Below are 10,896 nucleotides of genomic sequence, written 5' to 3'. Positions count from 1 at the left end.
AATTCAAGAGGAGGTACCTGGTGGTACATCCTATTTAATATTTTTTGCATGTTTTAACTCCGTCAGGACGAAGGACGTAACTGTACGTCCTTTTTTGCGGTGAGTTACAGCTCAAGGACGTACAGTTACGTCCTGGGATGAAACAGGCACAGGGACTGCGCCCATGCCATCCTATGGCGGGTCCCTGCTGTCAGTGATAGCCAGGCACCCGCCGCGAGTACGGATCGCAGCGGTTAACCCTATACAGGTGGTACAGTAAAATAAATTAAAACAGTATAAAAAACACACACACACACACAAATAAATAAAGTACACAACACATAAAATCCCCATAGCCCTCAATGCAATAATAAATGTAAAAAATAAATAAAAAAGGACACATATTCAGTATTGCTGTGTGCGTAATGACGCTGGCAATAAAATGATCACATAACCAAACCCGCACGGTAACTGCAGGAAAAAAAAAATCTGAAAATCACTAATTTTGTAATTTTTTCATTAAATGTGGGCATTTTTCACACAAAAATTGTACGGCCAAATTTTACCACAAACCTAAAGTACAATATGTCACAAGAAAACAATCTCAGAATTGCTAGGATAAGTTATAATATCACGGAGGTATAATCACATAAAGTAAGACTGGTCATATTTTAAAAGTGAGCTCTGATCCTCAAGGTACTATCTGGACCGATCCTGAAAGGGTTAAGGCTGCATTCACACATTCTGCATGGAACACGGACGTGGAATGCCTGTAACGGACTCTCCCCCGCCCGGGCAGCATCTGTGATAAGATGCTGGGAGCGGGGGAACTGTACAGATATGCGCCGCGCTGTAATGACAGAGCCGCGCGGCTGATTTATTACAGCATGGCGCATATCTGTACAGTTCCCCCGCTCCCAGCATCTTATCACAGATGCTGCCCGGGCGAGGGAGAGTCCTTTGCAGGCTTTTCATGTCCGTGTTCCAGAATAAAGTTTTTGTATTTTATATAATTGGAGCGGTGGACATCCGTTTTTCTTCTGATTGCATTGATCACCTGATGGCTCCAGGTGCATCATTCCACCTGCTCCACGCTGGAAACTGACCTGTCCTGTCAGTGTTCATGCACACTGAGCAATAGACAAGGAACTGAAGAGGAAATATTTCTGCTTGAAATTCCTCTTCTAGGGTATACGCACACTTAGTAATTTTAACTGAAACTCTGTTGCGGAATTCTCAGCTCGCTCCCGCTAGCGTCTCCACCTGTGTCATAGACTCCATTCTATGCAAGGGCGGATTCCGCCCTCCGTCCAAAGAATGAACTTGATCATTCTTTGGACAGATGAAAGAATCCGCTCGTGCATAGAATGTAGTCTATGACACGGGGGCAGATGAGAGTTCCGCAACGGAGTTTCCGTAAAGATTACTCAGTGTGCACATACCCCTATTCTGCTCTTAAAGAATAGAAGCAGAAAAGGAGCTGAATTTGAGCGGAATTCAAGCTAAATGTAAGTGGAATTTCAAGCAGAATTTAAGTCCCATTGACTTCTATAGGATTCCTCTAGCAAAATCTGCCCAAAGAAGTGACGTGATTACTTACTTGGGCTATGTGCACACTGAGCAATTCTCGAGGAATTGTAGCTGAAAGTTTTCAGGCAGAATTCAAGCTGAATTTAAGCCCCCCATTGACTTCTATAGGATTCCTCTAGCAGATCTACAGCAGAAAATTCTGCTCGGAAATTCTGCAGTGTGAACAAGAGAGCAGAAAACCCATTGAACACAATGGGACTTTGCTCTGTACATTTTTTACGGGAGGAATTTCAAGCTGAATTTCAAGCTGAATTCCTCGCCTTTTCCTCAGTGTGCACATACCCTTGCAGTGGGATTGTCATCCCACTGTAAGTATGTAAGTGCCAGCCCCATTAACCCCCGCCGCCAGGAAGATACTTTACCTGCTATACGCTCCGGCTGCATCTGAGGCTCCCGCTGACTCCGCGCAGCCAGTCAGTGCACGGCCCCGCCACAGTCACTGATTGGTTGCCCAGGACCTCAGGGAGTTACAGATGCGGCCAGATCGTGGAGCAGGTAAAGTATCTTCCCGGTGGCGAAGAGTTAATGGGGCCAGTACTTACATACTCGCAGAGGGATGATCCCGCTGCGAGCATGGAATCACATCGACACTGACAGGAGAGGTACCCGCAGCGGATTTCTCTGCAAACTCAGTGTGAAATCCGCTGCAAATACGTTACTTGTGAAGCTACCCTAAATCAAACTTCTGTGAAATCAAACTGTCCACTTCTGGTGCATTTACACAGAGAGAGATTTATCTGACAGGTAACAGATCATAAAGGAAAGACTGAGATTTCTCCTCTTTTCAAATCCATTCATGGCTGTGGCTTGCAAAATCTGTCAGATAAATCTCTATGTGTAAAGGTAACCTTAGGAAGCAACACTGATGGACAATCAATTTCACATGCTATTGTGTAAATGGAATAGACAACAGGTGGAAATTATTGGCAATTAGCAAGATACACTCAATAAAGGAGCGGTTCTGCAGTGGCTCAGGTAGTGCAGCTCATCCAGCATGGCACATCAATGCAAGCTGTTGCAAGAAGGTTTGCTGTGTCTGTCAGCGTAGTATCCAGAGTCTGGAGGAGCTACCAGGAGATAGGCCAGTACACCAGAAGACATGGAGGAGGCTGTAGGAGGGCAAAAAGACAGCAGCAGGACCGCTACCTTCACCTTTGTGCAAAGACAATCAGGAGCAACACTGCCAGAGCCTTGCAAAATGACCTCCAGCAGGCCACAAATGTGCATGTGTCTGCACAAATGGTTAGAAACCAACTCCATGAGGATGCTATGAGGGACCAACAGCCCAACATCGCGCAGAACGCTTGGCATTTGCCTGAGAACACCAGGATTGGCAAGTTCCCCACTGGCGCCCTAGGCTCTTCACAGATGAAAGCAGGTTCACACTGAGCACATGTGATAGAGTCTACTCTAGAGACACCGTGGAGAGCGATCTGCTGCCTGCAACATCCTTCAGCAGGACCGGTCTGGCAGTGGGTCAGTAATGGTGTGGGATGGCATTACTTGGGAGGGCCACACAGCCCTCCATGCGCTCACCAGAGGTAGCCTGATCCTCAGACCCCTTGTGAGACCATATGCTGATGCGGTTAGCCCTGGGTTTCTCCTAAAGGCCCTATTCCATGGAACGATTATCGTCCGTATTCAGCCGATATCGGCCACTACGGACGATAATCGTCCCGTGGAATAGAGTGCAACCATTAGCCACATCGTTCATGTCGGCTGATCGTTGCAGTCGCTTGTTTTTCAACATGTTGAAAAACAAGCGACTGATACAGCAACGATCTGCTGCCCTTGCTCCGTTGAATAGGAGCATCGGCAGCAGACGCTGCTGTATCCTATGGGCTGCCCGGACGATCAATGATCACCCGGGCAGCCCCCCCCCCCCCCCCCACACACACTCACCCGCTCGCTGCTGCCGCGTTCAATAGCGGCGGCAGCAGCGAGCGGGGAACGAGGAGCAAACGAACGCTCGTTTGCTCCTCTAAAAGTCCCGTGAAATAGGGCCATAGTGCAGGACAATACTACACCTCATGTGGCTGGAGTGTGTCAGCAGTTCCTGCAAGATGAAGGCATTGAAGCTATGGACTAGCCCGCCCCTCCCCCAGACCTGAATCCGATTGAGCACATCTGGGACATCATGTCTTGCTCCATCCACCAACGTCACGTTGCACCACAGACTATCCAGGAGTTGGCGGATGCTTTAGTCCAGGTCTGGGTGAAGATCCCTCAGGAAACCATCTGCCATCTCATCAGGGGCATGCCCAGGTGTTGTAGGGAGATCATACAGACACATGGAGACCACACACAATACTAAGCCTCATTTTGACTTGTTTTAAGAACACTACATCAACGTTGGATCAGCCTGGAGTGTGTCTTTTCACTGTAATTTTGTGCGACTCCAAATCCAGACCTCCATTGGTTCATAAATTTTATTTCTATTGATGATTTTTGTGTGATTTGTTGTCAGCACATTCAATTTTGTACAGAACAAAGTATTCAATGAGAATATTTCATTCATTCAGATCTAGGATGTATTGAGTGTTCCCTTTAAGGCTCTGTGGATAATTTTTAGGACAAACATCATTTGAGGCGAAAATATGGTTATATTTCGATAAGTAGGGCTGTACAAAGGAAAAAAAAAAAAAAAACTGTGTGAACATAGCCTAAAACTGTTTATTCACCCAGCATGTGACATCACAAAGGTTTTTGCACCACACGTTTCACTTAGGCCTAATCTTACCTTGCAATTGTATGCTCAACACTGTCCCCAAAGATCACCAAATATTAACTTACTTATACTCTTTAGCTTTCCAACAGTCTGTCTTAATTTACTGTACCACATCCAGCTAAATTCCAGGCTACCCAGAGTCACTGATATTAGCCAATTGCCATTCCGTTAATAAAAATTAAAATTGTTCCATTTCCATACTGGATTTACTGTTCAAATCCAACTGCTGTATGTCCTTCAGGAAGTGATGTATTCTTTCCAGTCTAAATAGCAGGAGAGGTTTTCTATGAGGACTTGCTACTGCCCTGGACAGTTCCTGTCAAGGACAGCGGTTGCAGCAGAGAGCACTGTGTCAGACTGGAAAGAATACATCACTTCCTGCAGGACATACAGCAGCTGAGTAGTACTGGAAGACTTTAGATTTTTTTTAGAAGTGAAATACAAAACCCTGGCACCAGTTCATTTGAAATTTGTATTTTTAATTTTTTTTCTGAACTAACACTTCAAGGGTGCCTTCACACCTACCGGATCCGCAGCGGATCTCACTTCTGCGGATTCGAAGCGAGAACCGCTGCGGATCCGGGAGCATTCACTCCTATGATAGCACATACTCACAGTGGGATTGACATCCCGCTGTGAATGTGCTTTAACCCCCCGCTGTCCGCAGCCGCATCCCCCACCACATCCAGCAGCCCGCATCCCCCATCCCCCAGCCCACATATCTCACCCCCGGCCGCATCCTGCAGCCCGCCGCCGAGAGCATACAGTACCTGCTCGGCGGCGCGGCTGCAGTGAGGCTGCCGACTCCGGTCCCGCTCAGCTGATCTGAGCGGGACCGGAGCCAGGAGCCTCACTGCCAAGCAGGTAATGTATGCTCTCGGCGGCGGGCTGCAGGATGCTGACGGGGATAGGGGGAAGCGGCCGGGGATGGGATATGCGGGCTGCAGGATGCGGCCGGGGAGGGGGGGATGCGGCGGCGGGGCTGCGGACAGTGGGGGGTTAAAGCACATTCACAGCAGGATGTCAATCCCGCTGTCAGTATTTGCTATCATAGGAGTGAATGGTACCGGATCCGCAGCGGTTCTCACTTCGAATCCACAGAAGTGAGATCTGCTGCGGATCCGGTAGGTGTGAAGGCACCCTAAACAGTAGCCAATCATCATTTACAAGAGTGGGATACTACCTCTATATGAATGGGATATAGGCAAATACGTACATAGGGACCACATACATTTTATGCAGCTTTCGGCTTTGCCTTTCCCAGAATTATGTATGTAATTGGAAAGTACAGTGTGTAATTTTTAAATGGTTATATATTGATACAGAAGCCTGCAACTGCCTAACATCTGACGCGTGAAAACTGTGTGAACAATGTATTACTTATACCATAATACATTGCATAAGGGGTTGCCAGACTGGCTGGGTTATTGACAAATTAGGATAATTTGTTATACCACACTACACCCACAGGGACAACAGGAATCCGCTTCTAGAAACTTCACACAAAGTCTGGGAAAGAGCAGAGCTGAAGATTTTACTTTGCTGCGGGGGGGAAGGGGGGGGAACCGTTCACCATGGCTCATTCAATAGTCAGAAATGTTAGGCTACATTCACACGTCAGTATTTTTCATCCGTTTTTGTGGAACAAGGAAATACGGAATCAATTTTCAATGATGCTATTCATCATTGCAGAAATAATTGTTTTATTTTAATAGAACGGACGATTACACATGTAAGGGTATATAATATGTTTATTTATTATTTTTATGTGTTTTATTTACAAAAATGGGAAGGGAGGGTGATTTAAACTTTTATTGGGGGAGAGGCTATTTTGCATTTAAATTTTTTTTTTTTTTCACTTTTGAAGTCCCCTTAGGGGGCTTTTACATGGATGCATTTGATTACATACACTGATCCCTGCTATGCAATAGCATTGCAGGGATCTGAGTTATCGGCGACCTTTTGATAGAGCCTGCCCTGGTATGTCTTCTGTAGTGGAGTTGGTGTGAAACAGTTTGGCAGAGAGACTTTCAAGTAACTATGGGTTCAACATTGCCTATGCCAGGGATCTTTCTTAATTAAGACGGGGGGGATGCATCTAATGGTGCGTTTACAGAGATTTATCTGACAGATGTTTTTGAAGCCAAAGCCAGAAACAGACTATAAACATGAAACAGGTCAAAAAGTTAAGATTAAAGGGGTACTCCAGCGAAAGGCTTTTTCCCAGTAATTGAAACACATTACAAAGTTCTATAACTTTGTAATATGCTTCAATCACCTATCTGCTCCCCTTCCCTATCTTTTCCCCCTCAATCCTCCACCAGGGAGTGAAGTAAACTCATTCTTAGCTAATGACTGTTGACCCCAGGCTGCTCTGTGGCAGCCATTCTGTGACAATGACATCAAGAGGGAGGCGGTTCTAAACCCTGTTAAGCCAGCCTCTCTTTGTCAAATAACTCAGCTCTGACTGGCTGAGCAAGATGTAAGCCATCTTACAGTTCTAAAGAGTCAGTTAGACATCACAGGAAACAAAGTGCATCATGGGAAAGCCCAAACCAGGAAGTGAAGAGAAAGTGAAGCCACCAACTGGAGCCCTTAGGGACTTGCAGACAGCGGGAAATTCAAACGGAAACAGGCTCTGGAGGGATGGCAAGTGGGAAAACTATGTTTATGAATGATTTTTTTTAATCAGCGTCAGAGTACCCCTTTAAGATTTATTCTCTTTTCAAATCCATTCCTGGCTTTGGCTTCACAAATCTGTGTAAAGGTACCCTTACACACATTTATAGTATATCTAGAGGAAACTTCAAATATCAGAGATTGAGCGTGTGATCTTAGGATGGACTATTGGAGTGACTATAACCTGTATGAAAAGCAATGAGAAACAAGGATGTTAGTTGTTTTATTCTTTTTAATTATTATTATTAATGACAAAGCATTTACAGGTTGTATTAATAGTCAATATTTCTTACAATGACACATCTATACATTTTGTGCTTAAAGGCCCTGCACATAACATTGCAGTATTTCTGTAGTTGAAAACTTTAAAACAGCTGTATAAAACTGATCACACATAGTATTCTCTATGACAAGATAAGCAGACAAGTCAGCAGACAATAGCATAGGAGACATCTTCAGGACACCTCATTTTCTTTACCCTCTATGTCAGACTTAGGGAATTGCTTCTTTGTATCAATGCCATGGTCACTAGAAAATAAAGATTTGTCTCATTAGTAAAAGTAATAGTTTATGCACTTGTTTAAAAGGAGTCTGTCATCACTTGACACTATACAACATGTCAATTCTTTGAGCGGAGAGCCACAGAGGTATCCTATACATAACATTGAGACACTGAGGCAGACGGGATTCTGAGCGTAGTCCGCGGCAGGGATTCCACTTGGACTTTCCTCCTGTTTTCCTCCCCAAGGGTCCTATTACAAAGGCCGATGAAGACCCCATCAGGCTGCAGCGGTCCCCGCCAGTGATTGGCTGAGCAGCCTGTCAGCTCAAACAGGCCGCTGTGAAGCCACAGTGCCTGGCCCCGGGAAGCATACAGAGCACAGGAGAAGACCGGGACCGTGGACAAGTGAAGTATTTACTGTTTGGACCATAGTCAGCCGTGCATCGCTATTGCATGTAGCAATGCGCAGTTGGCAGCCAATGATTTTAGGTCTGGGCTGAAAATAGTTTCATAAGCTGATCGTTGTCTCTATTACACGGAGCGATAATTGGCTGAATATCACCCATGTAATAGGGCCCTAAGAAAGGCCATTTGATATGAGAAAATGTACATTGTTTTTATTGAAAACCATACAGATATACAAAACTGATTAACCCCTTAAGGACAGAGCCTGAAATGGCCTTAACCCTTTAAGGACGGGGCCAATTTTCGTTTTTACGTTTTCGGTTTTTCCTCCTTGTGTTTAAAAGGTCATAGCACTTGCATTTTTCCACCTAGAAACCCACATGACCCCTTATTTTTTGCGTCACTAATTGTACTTTGCAATTACAGGCTGAATTTTTGCATAAAGTACACTGCGAAACCAGAAAAAAATTCAAAGTGTGGTGAAATTGAAAAAAAAAAGCATTTCTTTTATTTGGGGGAAATGTGTTTTTACGCCATTCGCCCTGGGGTAAAACTGACTTGTTATGCATGTTCCTCAAGTTGTTACGATTAAAACGATATATAACATGTATAACTTATATTGTATCTGATGGCCTGTAAAAAATTCAAACCGTTGTTAACCAATATACGTTCCTTAAAATCGCTCCATTCCCAGGCTTATAGCGCTTTTATCCTTTGGTCTATGGGGCTGTGCGAGGTGTCATTTTTTGCGCCATGATGTGATCTTTCTATCGGTACCTTGATTGCCCATATAAGTCTTTTTGATCTTTTTTTGTGCTGACGCCGTTTACCATACGAGATCAGGAATGTGATTAATTAATAGTTTGGGCGATTACGCACGCGGCGATAGCAAACATGTTTATTTATTTATTTATTTGTTTACTTTTATTTAAAACCTGGGAAAAGGGGGGCGATTCAGATTTTTATTAGGGGAGGGGGCTTTTTACTATAAACAACACTTTTTTTTTTTTTTTTTTACACATATACTAGAAGCCCCCCTGGGGGACTTCTAGTATATACACTTGGATCTCTCATTGAGATCTCTGCAGCATAGATATGCTGCAGAGATCCATGAGATCGGCACTCGTTTGCTTTCGGCTGCTGCAGCCGAAAACGAACGAGTGCCGAGCCGAGGACGGCGCCATCTTGGACGCGTCCCCGGCCGGCATCAGTAACGGAGATCGCTCCTCCGGGACAAGGTCCTGGAGGAGCGATCTCCCCCACTAGACCCCAGGGAAACGTTGCCTCCGGTAATCGGAGGCAGCTGTCAAATTTGACAGCTGCCTCCGATTAGCTAATTAGCGGGCACGGCGATCAGACCGCGCGGCCCCGCTTTGAAGTGCAAGTGAGGACATATGACGTAGGGGTACGTCATATGTCCTTAAGAGGTTAAAGGGAAACAATCACACTAAAATTGGGCATAAAGGTAAGGAAACGTGCTGGTACATCAGCCAGGAATGACGCTGATCCCGGCTCGGCAATAGATTGCTATGGCCTGCAGCAGGCCATAGCAATCTATCACCGATTACAATGATCTTTGCAGTGTATATACACAGCATTGATCTCTATGAGAGATCAGTGCTGTCTATATATACAAGTCCCCCAGGGGGGCTTCTAGTTTATGTAAAAAAAAAAAAAAAAAAAAAGTAAAAATGTGTTTAATTAATAAAAAATCCCCTCCCCTAATAAAAGTCCAAATCACCCCCCTTTTCCCATTTTATAAATATAAATTATTAAAATAAACAAACATATTTGGTATCGCCACGCACGTAATCGCCCGAACTATTAATCACATTCCTGATCTCGCACGGTAAACGGCGTCAGCGCAAGAAAATTCCAAAGTGCAAAATTGCGCATTTTTGGTCGCATCAAACCCAGAAAAAAAATGTAATAAAAAGCGATCAAAAAGTCGTATTTGCGCAATCAAGGTACCAATAGAAAGAACGCATCATGGCGCAAAAAATGACACCTGACACAGCCCCATAGACCAAAGGATAAAAGCGCTATAAGCCTGGGAATGGAGCGATTTTAAGGAATAATATAACATAATATAAAAGTTATACATGTTATATATCATAGTAATCGTAACGACTTGAGGAACATGCATAACAAGTCAGTTTTGCCATAGGGCGAACGGCGTAAATGCAAAACTCCCCGAAATCAAAACAAATTCGTTTTTTTTCTATTTGACAGTGCAAATGATTTTTTTCCGGTTTCGCAGCATATGTTATGGAAAAATAATGCCTGTCATTACAAAGTACAATTGGTGTCGCAAAAAATAAGCGCTCATATACGTCTCTAGGTGAAAAAATGCAAGCGCTATGGACTTAAACATAAAATGGAAAAAGCAAAAGCGCAAAAACAAAAATTGGCTTTGACCTTAAGGGGTTAAAGGACCGGGCCAATTTTAATTTTTGCGTTTTAGTTTTTTTCCTCCTCGCCTTCTAAGCGCTATAACTCTTATTTTTCCACCTACAGGGCCCATGTGAGGGCTTGGTTTTTTTCAGAAACAGTTGTACTTTGTAATGGCGCCCTTCAATCCATCATAAAATGAATGACTGAACCACAAAATTATTATTTATGGGGTGAATTTGGGACAAAAAAATGCAATTCTGCAAATTTTGGGGGGTTTCTGTAATGCACTTTACAGTAAAACTGACATACAGAGATATGCATGTTTATATAGCTTTTCTAATGGTTTACTATTGTTATTAACAGAAACAACTTTTTCCCCAATAGGTATATTTAAAATGGCCTTATTGTAACTCCTATAGCGCATTTCTTTTTACCTGCGGGGCTGTATGGGGCATCATTTTTTGCGCCGAAATCTTTGCTATTATCACATTTGTGTAGATCGGATGTATTGGTCACAATTTTTTTTTTGTAATATATAAAATGTAACTTAAAAAGCTGCAATCCTGGCATTTTTTACAGCAGTTAACCGTGCAGAAATCATTGGTTTTAATAGATCAGA

This window comes from Dendropsophus ebraccatus, chromosome 1 (genome assembly GCF_027789765.1).
Source record: "Dendropsophus ebraccatus isolate aDenEbr1 chromosome 1, aDenEbr1.pat, whole genome shotgun sequence".
NCBI classification, from domain to species: Eukaryota; Metazoa; Chordata; class Amphibia; order Anura; family Hylidae; genus Dendropsophus; species Dendropsophus ebraccatus.
This window is presented reverse-complemented; position numbering follows the sequence as displayed.